Here is a 20,304-nt window from a genome sequence, read left to right as displayed (position 1 = left end):
AACACAGATCAATCGAGAAAACAGGAAGAAGTTGTGTGGAACTATGAAAAAATAAGAAAAATATACAAACTGAGTAGTCCATGGGCAACATAGGCAACATCAAGGATGATGTCAGCACAGACGCGCCGTGGTCCCGTGGTTAGCGTGAGCAGCTGCGGAGCGAGAGGTCCTTGGTTCAAGTCTTCCCTCGAGCGAAGAGTTTACTTACTTTATTTTTGCAAAGTTATGATCTATTCGTTCGTTCATTGACGTCTCTGTTCACTGTAACAAGTTTAGTGTCTGTGTGTTGCGACCGCACCGCAAAACCGTGCGATTAGTAGACGAAAGGACGTGCCTCTCGAATGGGAACCGAAAACATTTGATCGCAAGCTCATAGGTCAACCGATTCCTGCACAGGAAAACACGTCTGATATATTCTATACGACACTGGTGACGGCATGTGCGTCACATGACAGGAATATGTTGTCGACCCACCTAACTTGCACACTTGGCGAATGGGTAAAAAGATTCTTCTACCTTGCCCGATTTAGGTTTTCTTGTGGATGTGATAATCACTTCCAAAAAAGTGATGAAAACATAAGAGTGTGTCACATAAACTGCAACAAATGAATGCAACAGTTTCACAGTCGTACAGTTTTCTTTGTGCTCTGTCAAAACATATGTTTTTAACGTTTTCAGATTTTTCCGTGTGTAGACCGTCAAATCCTGCATATGTCCAAGCAAATCTGAACATGTCCTGGATTTTTGGAGAGCGAAGTTGATTATTTGTGAGTGCCTGAACTCTGATAAATGTCTGAAAATAAAAATTAAACTTTTCACTCGAGGGAAGACTTGAACCAAGGACCTCTCGTTCCGCAGCTGCTCAAGCTAACCACGGGACCACGGCGCTCCTACGCTCACATCGTCCTTGATGTTGCCTATGTTGCCCATAGGCTACTCAGTTCGTATATTTTGCTTATTTTTTTCATAGTTCCACACAACTTCTTCCTGTTTCCTCGATTGATCTGTGTTCAGTTTTTCAAGGCCTATCCATTGTGCCAACTTGTAACTAAATCTGAGGGGAGTGCGATGGGGAGGTTCCCTTGTCAGAGCCATTTGAAGCTTTTGATTGTTGATGGGTGTGATTTCTTTGACGTAGTTGATGATAGATCTGTGTTCGAGAAATGCAATGCCGAAGATTGGTACGCCTTTGGCTACCTTCTGTTGTATTTTGCTCTTGAAGATGCAATGGTTTCCGTAATCCAAGCTTTCATAGTCAATTATTGTTTACATGGAATGGAAAGGGTCCTCTGGTGCAACTGAACCGATGTTCGACTGGAAGTGGTTATATTCGGCTACCTGCAGACCATTTGTTCCCAAAGAACGACTCCAGCTGTTCGCGACTGGTTTGAAGAACATTCTGGACTATTCGACGGATGATTTGGCCATCCAGATCGCTCGACATGAATTCCATCGAACATTTCTCAGTGTAATACTTAGCCACTGAGCCGCCGAGCCGCATAATGTTCAGCTATTGCAGCGTAACACGAACATTCATATTTGCAAATAACTATGAACAACAAAAGGAAATGAAATTGAGGACAGTTGGAGAAATCAAATAATTAATGCCTGCAAAAACAATGAAGGGACAGGCAATGTAAGAGGAGTGTGGTAACAGAATAATGGCTGAAAAAGTGGCGTATAATAGTGCTTTCTTTATATTTAGTCAAAGGGCACGTGGGCAACGTTGGGGGTTAGCTCGGCTTTGGCGGTATGTCGAAATACATATACCTTTGACCGTGTTGCTGATACAGTAAAAGTTGGTACGTTTCCCAGGATCATGGTTTTATTGCCCTGACATACATGCCACAAAACGTTTTCTGTTAAAAATTTGGATGACAAGGAAAAAAATTTACTGGTCTCACAGTATCTGTAATTGGCGTTCAAAAAGTTTCCGTTCGAAGGCCGTACAGTCCAGGATCGGTATGTCAGTCAGGCAAAGCGCTATAAGCATTGAGGCAATCATACCACCGACGCACTATGTTGAAGATACTGATTCGGTATGAAAAACTCCGTAACTGCCGGCTGCACGTCCCCGTTCTACAGGTATCGTCGTCCCGTCAAGATCTTTTTTAAGGGACCGAAGGCGTGATAATCGTATGGAGATTAGGACTGTAGGGTGGGCGCTCGAGTGTCCCACGCTTGAGTTGGCGATAAGGGCGGCCTCCCGAATCGACCGGCGTCCTGTGTCGAACCGCGACCAGCACGGGACCTGGCGCACCATTCCACAGCGGTGGTTTTCGGTACACATGCTGCCCCATACACACTCTTCACTTTCCGATGGATATCTACCGGTGTCGGCCCTTCAGCAGCCAAGAAAAGAATAACAGCATGTTGGTCCTGTTTCGACGCATTTGGTAATAACTCGTCATAGCTCACGTTTCTGCATTTACCGCACGCACGTCGGAAAGGCACGAATGCAAGACTACTTGTCGGTGCTTATATACCCGCATCGTAGTTGCCCTATGTTGCATATAAGCTGTAGCAACACACTCAAACGGTTACTGTTATGTTATGTGTGCCTCACTGCTTTTTTTCTTTAACTGATTTGTGCCTGATTTTATTCTGAGAAGCTCAGTAATGTATTTAAATACCGTAAATGTAAATGTGTTTCAAAAAGTACTTGAAGTGAAGTGAAGCGCAGCTGGAGAGCAAGAAACTCTTTAGCACGCAATCCCCGCAACGATAGTAGTTGTGAATCTTTGAGTATGGACTCTAAAAATAAAGACAATTGATTTATTAAAAAAAAGGACTGTTAATCTGAATCTTGTGGAAAGAGGACGTGCTGCTAGGCCGTCGCTCAGAACGTATTGTTACATTTAATGAAAATTGATATTTTAGTGATAAAACCGAGTGAAGTATGTGTAAGAGTTGCCAAACATTTATGTATACAAATTTTCTGGAAGTGAACAATAGAAATATCTTGTTTTTGGGAAAGGAGGTAAACTTCATTGTCGTTGCCGTCTATCAATCGACAGAATTGTAAGTGTAAAAAGTTCACTAAAATACCGGAAAAGAAACGCATTCTCTATAGTTTTCATTCAATGAGTAACAACCTCTCATAATTTCTTAATTACAGTAATTGGATTATGTTCTTGTACAATAGTATGGTGCTGAACTCCACTGACCAATTTTGATGTAGCAGGGCGTGTAGTTTGAAGGAAGTTTGTGTGCCAAGCAATCTCCTTTTCTCACGAAAAGCAGATTGCTGTTTGATCTTACTTACTTATAACAGTGGTCCCTTAGGTATGAAAAGCTACGAAAACTTGGGCTCAAAGCTATCCGCAATACGGCCAAGTAACTAACAGAGTCGTATTTTAAACCTTAAAGAACAATAACTTCCTCCAAATTGTAATACGTCAACAACTGATGCAGAAGCTGATCATTCAAGGAGGCAGCAACCAAAATTCAGGTACCAGTTACGACTTAAAGTAAAAATCTCAATCAAAAATCAATCTCTCTCTCTCTCCCTCTCTCTCGCTCTCTCTCTCTTTCCAAACACATGTATAAATATTGATATTATTAAAAAAAGTCATTTTATATCACCTTTCAGTCGCCCCTTATAGATCCGGGTTAATGGATCACTTGTAGAAGTTATTGTACATACGATTTCCAAAATACATCTTTCAACAGGAAAAACAGCAAATAATAGATTTCTCAATGCTAGCGAGCGATCCCTTGGGGAAAGCTTGCACATGGTTGGTATCATTATAGTCTAAACAACTACAGCGGTACCATACGAGTAAATAATTATAATCGTGTCTGACGTTACTTAGAGGCAATGAAGAAAAATGCTCGTAGTAAAAGTCTGAAAATGCAGTTAATGTGAATATTTTTTGAGTGTCACTATAAGTAAAAGTCAAATAATTAATTTTGGGTGATAGAGTGAAGCTCCTCGTTTAGTCTACGTATCAGCTAGTATTCTGCACCATATTTTGTGAATGGTAATACGGAAGTAAGTCTAAGTACCAGTTAACAGCCGCACAATCTGTTACGAAAACGTTTTCAAGCACGGGAAACTGAACGTGCTGGTGCAGCACACCAATCACACGACTAGAATTACTTTTTGCTTTTCGTGGTTTCCGTCAAACACACCAACGAGTAGCTGGTTGGATACTTCATTCGAATGGACTATTGCTGATTTTCTTCTTCTACCTTGTGCTTTCTCTAACGGTAGCGATCTCGGACAAACGTTCAACTTTTTCCTTCCTGCATTCCGAGAGCCACAATATATTTGATGTCAATACAGTCTTAACAACTTTGCTATATTCAAGAACCCAACTATTTTTGTTGCCAGGAGGCCTAGACTATCAAAAAGTTGCTACGGAGATCCCAAAGGACAAATGCGAATTGTCTGCAGTAGGACAATGTTTGTCTCACAAAAAGACGTAGAATATATTTAGAAACCAGCATCTCAAATAGAGCGTAAAATAATTCTATTCTCTCCGTCCTGATTTTTTTTCGTAAATGCGATGTCTTTTCAAAAGGTAACCGAATCATCCTAGCTACATGGTATATCAGCCTTGTATCCGTCACATTCTCCCGAATAACCACACTATTTTACATCGTTGACACCTCGTTTGGTTTTAAAAATGTGAACGTCTCATACCAGACGAGTGTAACCCCATATCTTTGCGTGGTAGAGTAATCATGGTGTACGCGTACGTGGAGACAGTGTTCGCGCAGCAATCGCCGACATACTGTAACGGAGGCGGAATAAAGGCAACCAGCCACATTCGCCGAGGCAGATGGAAATCAGCCTTAACAACCATCCATAGGCTGACCGGCACACCGGACCTCGACACAAATCTTCCGTGCGGATTCATGCCGGGGACCGGCACACCTTCCGGGTCGGGAAGCAGCGCGTAGACCGCGCAGTTAGCCGGGCGGGCTAGCACTGCATTAAATCGACGATGTATGTCTAGTTATGTTGCCCCACACGGCACGCTATCCTGTCGTTGCATTTCAGCAAGACAATGTCCGCCCACACACAGTGAGGGTTTCTACTGCTTGTCTTCGTGCTTGCCAAACCCTACCGTGGCTAGCAAGGTCGCCGGATCTCTCCCCAATAGAACATTTGGAGCATTTTCGGCATGGCCCTCCAACCTGCTCGGGATTTTGATGATCTAATACGCCAGATGGACAGAATTTGGCACTATATCGTTCAGGAGGACATATAACAACTGTATTAATCAATGCCAAGCCGAATAACTGATTGCATATGGGCCGGAGGTGAACCTACGCGTTACCGATTTGCTCCATTTGTGGAGCTCATTGCCGACCGCGTTGGCCGAGCGGTTGTAGGCGCTGCAGTCCGGAACCGCGCGACTGCTACCGTCGCAGGTTCGAATCCTGTCTCGGGCATGGACCCGAGCACGGGGTCCCGGGTTCGATTCCCGGCGGGGTCAGGGATTTTCATCTGCCTCGAGATGACTGGGTGTTTGTGTTGTCCTCATCATTTCATCATCATCCAGGAAAGTGGCGAAATTGGACTGAGCAAAGATTGGATAATTGTACGGGCGCTGATAACCACGCAGTTGAGCGTCCCACAAACCAAACATCATCATCATCATCATCGGGCATGGAAGTGTGTGATGTCCTTAGGTTAGTTAGGTTTCAGTAGTTCTAAGTTCTCGCGGACTGATGAAAAAAATGTTCAAATGTGTGTGAAATCTTATGGGACTTAACTGCTAAGGTCATCAGTCCCTAAGCTTACACACTACTTAACCTAAATTATCCTAAGGACAAACACACACACCCATGCTCGAGGGAGGACTCGAACCTCCGCCGGGACCAGCCGCACAGTCCATGACTGCAGCACCAAAGACCGCTCGGCTAATCCCGCGCGGCTGCGGCCTGATGACCTCAGATGTTAAGTCCCATAGTGCTAAGAGTCATTTTCTGGAGCTCATTCTCTTGAATAAATATTCCACTTTTTCTTAAATTGTAATATGTGTGTCTGTACCTGTACATCACATGTGGCGATTTCTGTCCCATTCGAATAATTCGTTATAAGTGCGTTGTTTTTTTGTCTTACAGTGCACAAAACTGTGACAAAAAGCTCTCTACCTTCGGCTAGTACGACTACTTCCGCGAATCAGCACGCACAGTCGTAACACGAGAGCGGTATATACACCTGACGCCTCAGCCGGTAATATGGCGCCGTCATTCCTCTCTCGAGCAGTGCCACTTACGTGTCAGCGCTTGTGACAGACACGAAAGTAAACGTGGAACCTCCGTAATGGAGGCTTGGACTTCAGGACGCTGCGAGCACTCTCCTGCAGCAGCTGCCTGCCGGCTTTTTGTACACGGGGCAACGGGACAAAGTGTTTTGTCAACATTCGGGAGGCGGTGCGGTGCGGTGCTGTGCTGTGGGTGCGCCCACGGCGAGCTATTTCTAGACGCTGCACCGAGAAGTGCCTGTCGAGATTCTCTGGCAGCACAGCCTCAACGCAGCAACAAGATACTCGACAACATCTACCGAGGCACTTGAATGTATCCGTTTTGCCATTCTTCGGTCTTGTTTCTGAAAGACAACCATGCCAGCAATAAATTCGATCCTAAAAGGAAATTCCACCCGACTTTCTTCGCCAATGAAATGAGCTCTATTAAAACTACACTACTGGCCATTAAAATTGCTACACCACGAAGATGACGTGCTACAGACCGAAAGATGCAAGATGCAAGAAGATGCTGTGATATGCAAATGATAAGCTTTTCAGAGCATTCACACAAGGTTGGCGCCGGTGGCGACACCTACAACGTGCTGACATGAGCAAAGTTTCCAACCGATTTCTCATACACAAACAGCAGTTGACCGGCGTTGCCTGGTGAAACGTCGTTGTGATGCCTCGTGTAAGGAGGAGAAATGCGCACCATCACGTTTCCGACTTCGATAAAGCTCGGATTGTAGCCTATCGCGATTGCAGTATATCGTATAGCGACATTGCTGCTCGCTATGGTCGAGATCCAATGACTGTTAGCAGAATATGGAATCGATGGGTTCAGGAGGGCAGTACGGAACGCCGTGTTGGATCCCAACAGCCTCGTATCACTAGCAGTCGAGATGACAGGCATCTTATCCGCATGGCTGTAACGGACCGTGCAGCCACGTCTTGACCCTTGAGTCAACAGATGGGAACCTTTGAAAGACAACAACCATCTGCACGAGCAGTTCGACGACGTTTGTAGCAGCATGGACTATCAGCTCGGAGACCATAGCTGCGGTTACCCTTGACGCTGCATCACAGACAGGAGCGCCTGCGATGGTGTACTAGCCGGCCGAAGTGGCCGTGCGGTTAAAGGCGCTGCAGACTGGAACCGCAAGACCGCTACGGTCGCAGGTTCAAATCCTGCCTCGGGCATGGATGTTTGTGACGTCCTTAGGTTAGTTAGGTTTAACTAGTTCTAAGTTCTAGGGGACTAATGACCTCAGCAGTTGAGTCCCATAGTGCTCAGAGCCATTTGAACCATTTTTGATGGTGTACTCAACGACGAACCTGGGTGCACGACTTTTTTTTTTTGATGAATCCCGCTTCTGTTTACAGCACCATGATGGTCGCATCCGTTATTGGCGACGTCGCGGTGAACGCACATTGGAAGCGTGTATTCGTCATCGCCATACTGGCGTATCACCCGGCGTGATGGTATGGGGTGCCATTGGTTACACGTCTCGGTCACATCTTTATCGCATTGACGGCACTTAGAACAGTGGACGTTACATTTCAGATGTGTTATGACCCGTGGCTCTATCCTTCATTCGATCCCTGCGAAACCCTACATTTCAAAAGGATAATGCACGACCGCATGTTGCAGGTCCTGTACGGGCCTTTCTGGATACAGAAAATGTTCGACTGCTGCCCTGGCCAGCACATTCACCAGATCTCTCACCAATTGAAAACGTCTGGTCAATGGTGGCCGAGCAACTGGCTCGTCATAATACGTCAGTCACTACTCTTGATGAACTGTTATCGCGTTGAAGCTGCATGGGCAGCTGTACCTGTACACGCCGTCCAAGCTCTGTTTGACTCAATGCCCAGGCGTATCAAGGCCGTTATTACGGCCAGAGGCGGTTGTTCTGGGTACTGATTTCTCAGGATCTATGCACCCAAATTGCGTTAAAATGTAATCATATGTCAGTTCTAGCATTATATATTTGTCCAATGAATACCAGTTTATCATCTGCATTTCACCTTGGTGTAGCAGTTTTAATGGCCAGCAGTGTATTCTGTATTTTCTGTGTGCCAGTCGCACAAGTTTTATGGTGGTTACTCGTTTGGGACTAACAAGACCACCTTCAGATCTCCGCAGCAGCCTATGCACTCAGTCATATTCATGTTGCTGACTGAGTACATCCTTTTACAACGTACATTAAAATTTTAAACTTTGTAACGGAGTTTACTCTGTCACCAATATGCTATAACTTGCTACATAGGCAGTTGTATAGGTCTGAAAATGGTCTTGTTGGACCGAAACCGGTAATCACCACAAAAGCTGTGCAACTGAAAAGCAGCTCCTGTACGACGATTTGGTGGAAAAGAGGAATGGGAACATCTCACAAAATTTACAACTGTTTCAGTTTACTGAAATATATTCGTTAATTTGAGAAATCCTCTGTTATCTTTTATGTTTAATGCTCTGGAATGTTTTATACCTTAATTATTTCAAGATAGTATTTTTAAATCTGTTAGCACGCGAAGAGGGCACTTAGAACCACTACAGGGTTTTTATACGAATTAAACTTTTTAAATATTTTATATAAAGTTGTAAGTAGGCTGTTTAGGTTTTTATGTTGGTAACGTCACGTAGCGCTCTGTATGAAAATCACTGACTGTGCTGTGTGCAGTCTGTGACTGGTTTGCATTGTTGGAATATTTGCTATTGTAGTGTTGGGCAGTTGGATGTGAACAGCGCGTAGCGTTGCGCAGTTGGAGGTGAGTCGCCAGCAGTGGTGGATGTGGGGAGAGAAATGGCAGAGTTTTGAGATCGGACGATCTGGACGTGTGTCCGTCCAAAAAAGGAAATTTGTAAGACTGGATGTCATGAACTGACATGTATATATATATATATATATATATATATATATATATATATATATATATATATATAAAATGACTTTTGAACACTATTAAGGTATATACATTGTTTGGTCTCTATCAAAATCTTTCATTTGCTAACTATGCCTATCAGTAGTTAGTGCCTTCAGTAGTTAGAACCTTTTATTTAGCTGGTAGTATTGGTGCTCGCTGTATAGCAGTAGTTCGAGTAACGAAGATGAAAGGTATAGGTTATTGTTAGTCGGGGCCATTCTTTTGTCGGGATTATTGAAAGTCAGATTGCGTTGCGCTAAAAATATTGTGTGTCAGTTTAGTGATGATCAGAATAAGTAAAGAGAAAACTGTCTGAGTACGTTGAGTTTTGCTCAGCTGTTTTCAAATCTAATATTGCAAGAGTTTTACCAGCACTGTCATTCTTAATTTTTCTAAGGGTATGTTTCAAAGTGAAAGGATAGAAGTTCGTTCTTAGTTTATGACAGTAAAACTGATAATGTTTCTATTAAGAATGGTTACTCTGTCACTATAAGAACGGTACGTAATACCAAGTTTGTATTCTAAGCAGATAGAAAATTCTTTTTAGCTTTGTAACGCTATAATCACAGGATAGAACTCAACTGTCATTTACTTTTTTTTAACAAATGGGAAGATGAGCGAAACTGTGCGAATTTTGAGATAGTGGAACAGTGATCGACGGATTGAAGATAAGTGAATTTTCCATAAATAAGGATCGCTTATGTCTCTCTACTGACAAGTATATCCAGTTTTGATCGTTGGTTGGTTGATTTGACGGAGGTGGCCAAACAGTGATCATCGTCCCCATCGGATTAGGGAAGGATGGGGAAAGAAGTCGGCTGTGTCCTTTTCAAAGGAACCATCCTGGCATTTGCCTGAAGCGATTAAGGGAGATCACGGAAACCTAGATCAGGGTGGCCGGAGGCGTGTTTGAACCGTCGTCCTCCCGGATGTGAGTCCAGTGTAGTTTTGGTAAATTCGATTGTTACTCATTCACATATCTAACTTAAAAACCTGTTCGAAACACAAGAAAGCCACGACCACATTACTGTGTTCAAGTTGTTAACAAGCTTTGTCCATTGTGTCATAGGGGATTTTCTCTGCCTCGTGATGATTGGGTGTTGTGTGATGTCATTAGGTTAGTTAGGTTTACGTAGTTCTAAGTTCTAGGAGACTGATGACCATAAATGTTAAGTCCCATAGTGGTCAGAGCCATTTGAACCATTGTGTCAAAGAAAGGGGTTTCTAACCTATAGCTGGTGCCAGAGATCTCTTCGCTTCGAACATTTTCATTCTGCGGTTCACAAATACAGTGTAATGAACGAAACGAATTAGTGCGTGGTTAAAGAAGCTGTCTAACGATTAATGTTCCTGCTGTGCGCAATTTTCTTCAGATTTTAAAGCTAATACCGTTAAAGTACATTTGCAGGAGATGCGCTATTCTTCAACGTGATCGGCATGAACAAGTCCATGCGTACGAGTACTAGAAAAATTGATATGTGTGTGTGTGTGTGTGTGTGTCTGTTCCACATCTCCATCTAAACCACTGGAACGATGTCAACAAAACTTGGTGTACTTTACTGTCAGGCAAGAGTCGTTGTGAGCGTAAGAACCATCCATCAAAGACGTCAGGATAGCGGTGAAAAAGAAGCGTAGCCGGTACCGCGTAAGTTCACAGACTTTATCCAGTATTTAAGAACGGGAGCACCTAACGTCTTGTAACAAACTTTACACATAATTTAAAACCTATACGAAACTTTTTCTCGCTGACAATCCGTACAAAATGACGACAGGAAAAGTTTATCGCTTACTACTATTCCGCTATTCATGCAGTACAAGCACTGCATGAGGCACGACGTTATAATTTATTATTTATTTACTATTAACTGTATTTCCTAAGCATTTTGCAGTCAGTATGCACATATACACTGAAAAGCCAAAGAAACTGTTAAACTTGTCTAATATCGTGTAGGGACCACGATAGCACGGAGAAGTGCCGCATCACGATGTGGCATGGACTTCACTAATGTCTGAAGCAGTGCTGGAGGGAAATGACACCATGAATCCTGCAGGCCTGTCCATAAATCCATAAGAGTACGAGGCGTACAGATGTCTTCTGAACAGCACTTTGCAAGGCATCCCAGATGTTTGAATTTAGAAGAGTGTTCCTGGATCCACTCTGTAGTAATTCTGGACGTGTAGAGCGTCGCATTGTCCTGCTGGAATTGGCCAAGTCCGTCGGAATACACAATGGACATGAATGGATGGATGCTGGTGATCAGACAGGATGCTTAGGTACGTGTCACATGTCAGAGTAGTATCTAGACGTATCAAGGATCCAATATTACTCCAAATACACACGCCCCACCACCATTACAGAGCCTCTACCAGCTTCAATAGTCCCCTGCTCAAATACGGGGTCCATGGATTCATGAAGCTATCCCCATACCTGCACACGTCCATCCACTCGATAAAATTTGAAACGAGACTCGTCTGACCAGGCAACATGTTTCCAGTCATCAACAGTCGAATGTCGCTGTTGACGGACCCAGGTGAGGCGTAAAGCCCTGAGTCATGCAGTCAACAAGGGTGCGCGAGTGGGCCTTCGGCTCCGAAAGCCCGTATCGATGATGTTTCATTGAATGGTTCGCAAGCTGACGCTTGTTGATGGCTCAGCATTGAAATTTGCAGCAATTTGCGGAAGGTTTGCACATCTGTCACGTTGAACGATTCTCTTCGGTGGTCCCGTTCTTGCAGGATCTCTTTTCCAGCCGCAGCGACGTCGGAGATTTGATGTTTTGCCAGATTGCTGATTTTCACGGTACACTCGTGAAATGGTCATACGGGAAAATCTCCACTTCATCGCTACCTCAAATGCTGTGTCTCATAGCTCGTGTGCCGACTATAACACCACGTCCAAACTTAGTTGAACCTTGATAACCTGCCATTGTAGCAGCAGTAACCGATCTAACAATAACGCCAGACTCTGGTCGTCTTGTATCGACATTGCCGACCGCGGCGCCGTATTCTGCCTGTTTACAAATCTGTGTGTTTGAATACACATGCCTATACCAGTTTCTTTGGCGCTTCAGTGTAATACCGTCGCATCAATGTGATGAATAGTCAGGACGGACGAGTCCCGCATAGCCCTCTAACATAAATGAATACAACAAATAAATGGGTGTGAAATATGTTACAATAAAGAAATTCAAGAGTCAAAACTTAAAAAATCGGAACTGACGAGTCGTAAAATGTGGTACTTGTTTGGAAGAAGTAGGAGGTATGAACTTCTGGAGGACCGTTAGGTACACCTCGCTGTTCCAAATGGACGTTAGACCACGAAGAGACACAAATTTAACACAGTGAACAGTTCAGATGACCAGACGGACAGTTCATAAATTTGTCAAAAAAGATAATGGGTACGAGTGAGATTTGAACACGTATCTGCCCGTTCAGACTCAAACACCGTGAGCACACAATCACGACGGCAACACTATCCGAATACGCTCAATGTTACACATCTTGAGCTTGGACCGTTCACTGTTTATATTGTATTTTGCTTCTTTTTTCAAAGTTCAGTTCACCTTCTTCCTGTTTTGATGCTTGATATGAGTTTAGTTTCTGACAGGCCATCCACTGGGCCATTTTATCACGAAATCTGAGAGGAGTTCCACTTGTTTAAACACTTTAAGAACCGTAACGATACTGCGATGCCTATATATGTCCGAAGGAAGATTGCATCCTTCTTCTTCATAACACAGGCACTGTAATATTATATTTATCAGCCGATACCGGGCAGCGACTTTCAATGAAAATGTCCTCCCTCGTACGGGAATTACAAAATGTGTGTAAAAGTACAGGTTGTGACGCTGGAACGACGACATATAGAAGTTTTGGTCTGGCCGTGACTCGTGCGAGGATAGCCAAAAGCCGGCCGCGGTGGTCTAGCGGTTCAGGCGCTCAGTCCGGAACCGCGCAACTACTACGGTCGCAGGTTCGAATCCTGCCTCGGGCATGGATGTGTGTGATGTCCTTAGGTTAGTTAGGTTTAAGTAGTTCTAAGTTCTAGGGTACTGATGACCACAGATGTTAAGTCCCATAGTGCTCAGAGCCATTTGATAGCCAAAACTGTTGAGGCGAGCGCTCACGTAAAAAGATAAATTACGTTTCGAGACCTGGTACAGCACAAATTTTCACTGTCGGCATTCCCTTATACAGCTGACGGTTGTTTGTATTCGCAACTGCGAATACGTTTCATGAACTTCAAGAAACATTCTTCGGGCAGGGACTACGAATATTCTTGAGCCGCTACGTCAGTGTCCTGTAGAGATCGTGCAGTTCGCATAGAGGTGTATAAGCAGTCATTCTTTCACATTCCATCCGTGAATGCCTAACTCAGTGCAGCAAGGGTCTGTGACACACTTACGCCAGATTTATGCCTGTCAAGCAAAACGGATCGACACTGCAAGCTAACACGGCGGCTGCTGCTTCATAATTAGAACGACGTGGAAACAGCGTATCACATTAGTCACATCGTCTCGATTCATCTCCTTCAGCTCGTGGATTAATTGATTATCTGTACAGATATGATAACGTTTGTAAGCTGCTGCACCGCGAGCACTGAGCAGTATCAGTAACGGCCAACTTCTCTGTCTGTTCACCTGTGCAGCCGACGTCGCTGAGATAATGGCACTGCGACATTCGACGCGGGGTAGCCTGTTCGAATCCTGTGGGAAAAAAAAATTCATCAGATACTGATTAATACCGAGAGGAAAGTTGTGGAGGTTAAGCTCTGCTCCCTGCTGGTGCTATTCGAGAAAGGAAGTGCTAATTTTATCCCCTCCGTCATCATCATGATCATCGGTAAGACAACATTACGTCTTGCAGAACTAGCATTCCTGAAAGAAAGGATATTGCGGAGACATGGCTTAGCCGCAGCCTGGGGGATGTTTCTAGAATGAAATTTTCACTCTACAGCGGAGTGTGCGCTGACATGAAACTTCAAATGGTTCAAATGGCTCTGAGCACTATGGGACTTAACATCTATGGTCATCAGTCCCCTAGAACTTAGAACTACTTAAACCTAACTAACCTAAGGACAGCACACAACACTCAGTCATCACGAGGCAGAGAAAATCCCTGACCCCGCCGGGAATCGAATCCGGGAACCCGGGCACGGGAAGCGAGAACGCTACCGCACGACCACGAGCTGCGGACCGTGAAACTTCCTGGCAGATTAAAACTGTGTGCCGGACCGAGACTCGAACTCGGGACCTTGCCTTTCGCGGGCAAGTGCTGTACCAACTGAGCTACCCAAGCAGGTTTGCAGGAGAGCTTCTGTAAAGTTTGGAAGGTAGGAGACGAGTTACTGGCAGAAGTAAAGCTGTGAGGACGGGGCGTGGGTCGTGCTTGGGTAGCTCAGTTGGTAGAGTACTTGCCCGCGAAAGGCAAAGGTGCCGAGTTCGAGTCTCGGTCCGGCACACAGTTTTAATCTACCAGGAAGTTTCACATATGTTATTGTTTGTCTTATACACTGACGGAAGAATCAGTTGTGCAACATAAACCAAGGTTGGTAGGTGTGTTTCTACATCTGAAAAATGATGTGTATTCAGATTTCGTACCAGTCGTATAAGAGTGGCGCTTGTAGCGTCATTATGAGGATGCAGATCAAGTTGCTTTAAATGACCGCTTTACCAGTCATGAGCGCTAGTTATCTTAGAAACCTGAAGTTGTGAGTTAATGTTAGTCAAGAATGTCTTTAAGGCGACGACTCCAGTATCAGCACCTCGTTGAGCCTGAACGAGGTCACGTACAAGGGCTACGAGTAGAAGGATGATGGATGTTCCTTCTGCGATACTGCAGAGAGGCCTGGCAGGAATGTAGACACTGCGCATGACTGCCGACAGCAGTCACGGGAATGTGTGGTTGCAAGAAGACCGGCTCCGGACAACACGTGGTACGATCGAGAGGGAAGACCGGCTCCGGACAACACGTGGTACGATCGAGAGGGAAGACCATCGTATTCGCCGTACGACTGGCTCATCGTACTGCATCTGCAGCAGCAATTTTAGCAGCAGTTGACACCATACTGACACAACGGATCATTACAAGTCGGTTTCTTCGAGGACAGCTCCTAGTCAGACGCAATGTAGCGTGCATTCCGCTGATCCCAAAACACCGCCATTTGAGATTTGATTGGCGTGAAGCGTGATTTCATTGGAGGGCAGGATGGAGGTCTGTTGTGTTTTCTGATGAAAGATAGTTTTGTCTCGGTGCCAGTGATGGCCATGTGTTGGTTAAAAGGAAGCCAGTTGAGGGCCTGTAACCAACCTGTTTGCGGACTAGCCACACTGGACCTACACCTGGAGTTATGGAAGGGGTACAATTTCGTACGACACCAGGATCACTCTCGTGGTTATCCCACGCTCCCTGGCTGTAAATTTGTACCTCAGTCTGTTGATTTGACCTGTTGTGCTGCCAATCATGAACAGCATTACACAGTGTTTTCCAACAGGATAACGCTCGCCCAGATGCCGCTGTTATAACCCAACATGCTCTACAGAGTGTCGTCATGTTGCCTTCTCCTACTCGAGCACATATGGGGCATCATCGTACGACAACTTCAGCCTCATCCATAACCACCATTAACCGTCCCTGTACTGACCGACCAGCTGCAACAGGCGTGGAACACCACTCCGCAAACTGACATCCGGGACCTGTACGACGCAATGCATGCACATTTGCATGCTTGCGTTCAAGATTTTGGCAGTTGCACTAGTTATTCACATACCAGCGTTTCACATTTTCAATGGCTTATCTTGCACTTACATTAACCTGTGATGTTGGAACGTTAATCTTTTAAATACGTTAGCACTCCGTCGTCAGGCCACGAGTGGCCTACCGGGACCATCCGACCGCCGTGTCATCCTCAGTGGAGGATGCGGATAGGAGGGGCGTGGGGTCAGCACACCGCTCTCCCGGTCGTTATGATGGTATTCTTGACCGAAGCCGTTACTATTCGGTCGAGTAGCTCCTCAATTGGCATCACGAGGCTGAGTGCACCCCGAAAAATGGCAACAGCGCATGGCGGCTGGATGGTCACCCATCCAAGTGCCGGCCACGCCCAACAGCGCTTAACTTCGTTGATCTCACGGGAACCGGTGTATCCACTGCGGCAAGGCAGTTAGCTAGACGTTACCTGGACAAATTAATTCCCACAATTTCATTACTCTACATTACTTGTTTCTTCGTGTTGCGATTTTTTTTCCCGCCAGTGTAGTTCAGGGCCGAACAGTTACAATATACATTCAGAAAAACGTCATTTCAGTGATTAGGCCATATACTTTACATTCAGTTTGGAAGTTATTTTCTTGTATACAAAGTACATTTTAGTGAATAGTGTGATAAATCCGTGGCTGAAACATTATTCGTTTTCTGAGTTTTGCTTCGAAAGTTAGCTACGTAAATCAGCAGTGAACTTTTATTAAAGTAATTTTGATAATTTATTCAGACACAAAGTTAAGTAGTTCATTTGATGTGCAATTTTTATTGGTTTTATTTCGGTGTATTTTTGAGATGTTCAATCACTGTGACATCAGGCAACACACCACTATTCACTCGACTGAGGCCGGCCGCGGTGGCCGTGCGGTTCTAGGTACTTCAGTCCGGAACCGCGTGATTGCTACGGTCGCAGGTTCGAATCCTGCCTCGGGCATGGATGTGTGTGATGTCCTTAGGTTAGTTAGGTTTAAGTAGTTCTACGTTCTAGGGGACTGATGACCTCAGATGTTGAGTCCCATAGTGTTCAGAGCCATTTGAACCAACTCGACTGAGCAATACAAGGCTTCAGTAATCACATTTTTCAGTAATGAGTTTCGTGCACTTACACTACACTACACAGAGAGAGAGAGATTCGTAAAGCAGAAAACTTACAACGTGCAACTTGTTGCTATCTTTCGGACTCTGAGAATAGTCGAGGGGCATGGGAATAAAGACAGTCGGCCGTAGCGCGATAAATACAGAACAAGTGTGACCAGATGAAGTCAAGACAACAACGTTGCAGGAAGACTAGGTTCAGGTCTTTCCTGAAGATGTACACCACGAGACGATCGAAGGATCGTTCTACTGACTCTGACGGAAAGATGGATCACTGCTGCACAGAATACGACAAAGGAGTGATGTAGCAATTTCTGAAAAAAGGCTGAATGCTCGCAAGCATGTGGAAAGTATGTCATTCCCTCCATCATCAGGATACCAAATGGCATACTCCAGCATTATAACACAAGAACTTGTACCACACTTCACACCACAAATGATTTGAGGAAGCCGGCCGGTGTGGCCGTGCGGTTAAAGGCGCCTCAGTCTGGAACCGCGTGACCACTACGGTCGCAGGTTCGAATCCTGCCTCGGGCATGGATGTGTGTTATGTCCTTAGGTTAGTTAGGTTTAATTAGTTCTAAGTTCTAGGCGACTGATGACCTCAGAAGTTAAGTCGCATAGTGCTCAGAGCCATTTGAACCATTTTTTGATTTGAGGAAAGTACTGATCCTTACCTGGCCTGCTCAGTCCCCTGATCTGTCACCTGTATAGCATGTCTTGGATGTAATGGAAAGATTAACTTCCATACCAGTCATCAGTCTTCATGGACTGACCCAGCGTATGTTACCGGCATGGTAAGAAATTCCTCGTTCAGAGGGTGTTCGCTGCCACATCAGAGAGCATATTCATGACCCATAGGGAGGTGGAGTCTCACGCTTCATACTCATGTTGATGATGTACATCATTTCCAAATGGAACGAAAGTTTAATCAATTAGTTCCCGTTATGTTATATACATATTCACAAAGTTTGATAAATCCCCTACTTGTACTTTACAGTGCCATACTTTCTATTTTCCTCAGTGTATTTCTTCGAATGAAACGGAGTATCTACGGATAAAAGTCGTAATACGCACGACAGCCAGTGGACGCTTGAAATTATACAAAAATTTACATGAAAAATGACAGAGCATGTTATGGCGCTATTTATACATACAGTGGCAATTACTCATATGATCAAGCAGGAGACCGGATGGGTAACTTCTGACCCTGGAGAACGCCAGTGGATACACCGGCTGATTATGCATACCGCTCCTCGCTTTGGCCTGATAGTCGGTAAGGGGTGAAAGTGTCAGCCGGCAGATGCCCCAGTCCGTCGAAGGACACGAAGCTCTCCCGCGTCCTCGTGTCCCCCTGAACCAAAGGCGAGCGTGTAATCCACTAGAATGCAGACCACATAACCACACGCACTGCAGGGTCTGGTATTTGCTCATCTTTGCCGGAACAACCACACATGCGATATTGCCTCATCAGGCAACTGGAAGTCGTGCAGAGTACACAGTAACGCGCGTCTGATCGATGAATTCAGAGGTTCAAATATGCGGAAGTTGCTCAGTGCGAAACCAGTATACGTGTCACGTCCCTCTTCTAAATTCCTAAAGACAGTGGTACCGGTGAGGCTGCGGTTTAAGCATTAGTCAGATCCGACAGTGAAGGTTCCCCCTCTAATGTCATCAATCGAGGTGCCGTGAAGCAAACTGTGCTAAGCTCCAGGAACGAACAGCGTTATCGTAATTGTGGCAGTCGGTGTACTTCAACGACGGGCGACTGCATGAAGTATGATATAGTGCCCTGCAACGACATCGATAAAGTTTCTAGAGCAATCATTGATTCAGTTGGGCTGTAGCAATGCAGCAGACACGGCATTAAAATCTGATTCTTTAGAAGAAAGTTCTTATCGAATTCAAACTTGCAGCTAAACGATTACACTTTTTGTTATACACCCGACCTATGCGAACAGTTTGCAATAAGTTACTACCTTCGATATACTTATTCTCGTCAGAAATGAATAAAGCCGTAATACGGCAATTACGACAAAACGTGAATGGAAATGCGATTGCTTTTAGTGCAAATGACGAAATTCTTATGCGGCTAAATGGACATAAGTTTCGTGTAGGCATGTTTAAAAAATCGTACTTCTGATCTAAGGATACTGGTTTCAAATGGAATTAGACCTTTTGGTGTTTTTCTGCTGCTTAGTATGACAAAACCTTAGCTGTTACCCGTGGGCGCAAAAGCACTGTGCAGTGCAATTGTTCAGGTTACACTTCAAAGTTTAAACTACCTCATTCACAACTAATTGGTTGTTATGATTTATGGGTCGGAAGTAAGTCCACTTCCATTATGACTATGCCTTGTAAAACAGCGTAATGTTCAAAAGCCGGCTTCGTGTTGATAGAAGTCTTTTGTTTTTAACGGAAACTAAGGTTTACAAGATAAAACAAAACAAAATAACTATAAACACGTACCAAACGATTCAGATGTGTGTGAGTTGTAGCGATTTATATGCATGAAGCTGCCTCTAATAGAACAGTGTCCGAATGACAACGATGGTGATCTTAGCAATATACTGGTAAAAATCGTCGAACTTCGCAGTGCTAATTCTTCAACAAACATTTCGTAAGATATTAGTAATAAACTGTTTCTGGTCCATTTGGATGGATTCGAATCCTTACGTGAAATCAGATGTCACCTGGAGGTCACGTGTAACGATACAGTGACCACGCCTGGGCAACAGAGCGGTAACAGAACTAGTAGTGCAGGTATTCAGGTGGTACGGCTATCGTCAGTCAAGTCGGCGCACATGTGCTGAAATAGATTTACACACAAATGTTCGATCCGAACCACTAGCTGCCTAGATATGCACACTTCTCTCCCAGGTAGCACACATTTGTACGAAGTAGAGGGGAAAAAATAACCAACTGTCCTGGTGTAGCAATGAGCAGGCGTAACGTGCGTCGATTACAGAGCATCAGCGGGCGCCGGCACGCTGCACTGACCTGCAGGTGACGCTCGGTCGGCCGAGGGGTCGCCGCGTGTCGTGATGTCGGCTGGCTGGTGATGTGACGCCGGTCTGACCCGCGCTCCTGTGACGCGTGCTGACCCTTTGGAGTGCACCGCACAACTGAGGCGCGCTGCCACCTGTAGCTGCCGCGGCGTCCCACGCGCAGTGCCTGAGCGCATGCGCACTGCGCTTCACCTACCTGCCCACCGGAGGGAGGACGGCTGAAGCCTACTTCCCGGCGCAGCTGTCGCCGCGCCCGCATGTGGCACCGTGCGATCTGCGTTCTCCCATTCTGGTGAGGGGGACGCTGTCAGATT

The 20,304-nt window shown here is 45.0% G+C and overlaps 1 protein-coding gene across 1 annotated transcript in view; it reads right to left on the bottom strand.

Moving 5' to 3' along the window:
• LOC124795142 (centlein-like) overlaps positions 1-20,099 on the bottom strand; it is a 551,801-nt gene extending 531,702 nt beyond the window's left edge. The window contains exon 1 of the mRNA XM_047259020.1: positions 19,983-20,099. The gene's annotated coding sequence lies outside the window, so the exon portion shown is untranslated. The remainder of the gene's footprint in view (positions 1-19,982) is intronic.
• Positions 20,100-20,304: the final 205 nt, after the last annotated feature.

The sequence above is a fragment of the Schistocerca piceifrons genome, chromosome 4 (assembly GCF_021461385.2).
Source record: "Schistocerca piceifrons isolate TAMUIC-IGC-003096 chromosome 4, iqSchPice1.1, whole genome shotgun sequence".
NCBI classification, from domain to species: Eukaryota; Metazoa; Arthropoda; class Insecta; order Orthoptera; family Acrididae; genus Schistocerca; species Schistocerca piceifrons.
Note: the sequence above shows the minus strand (reverse complement) of the source record. Positions and strands in the feature narration are given on the sequence as shown.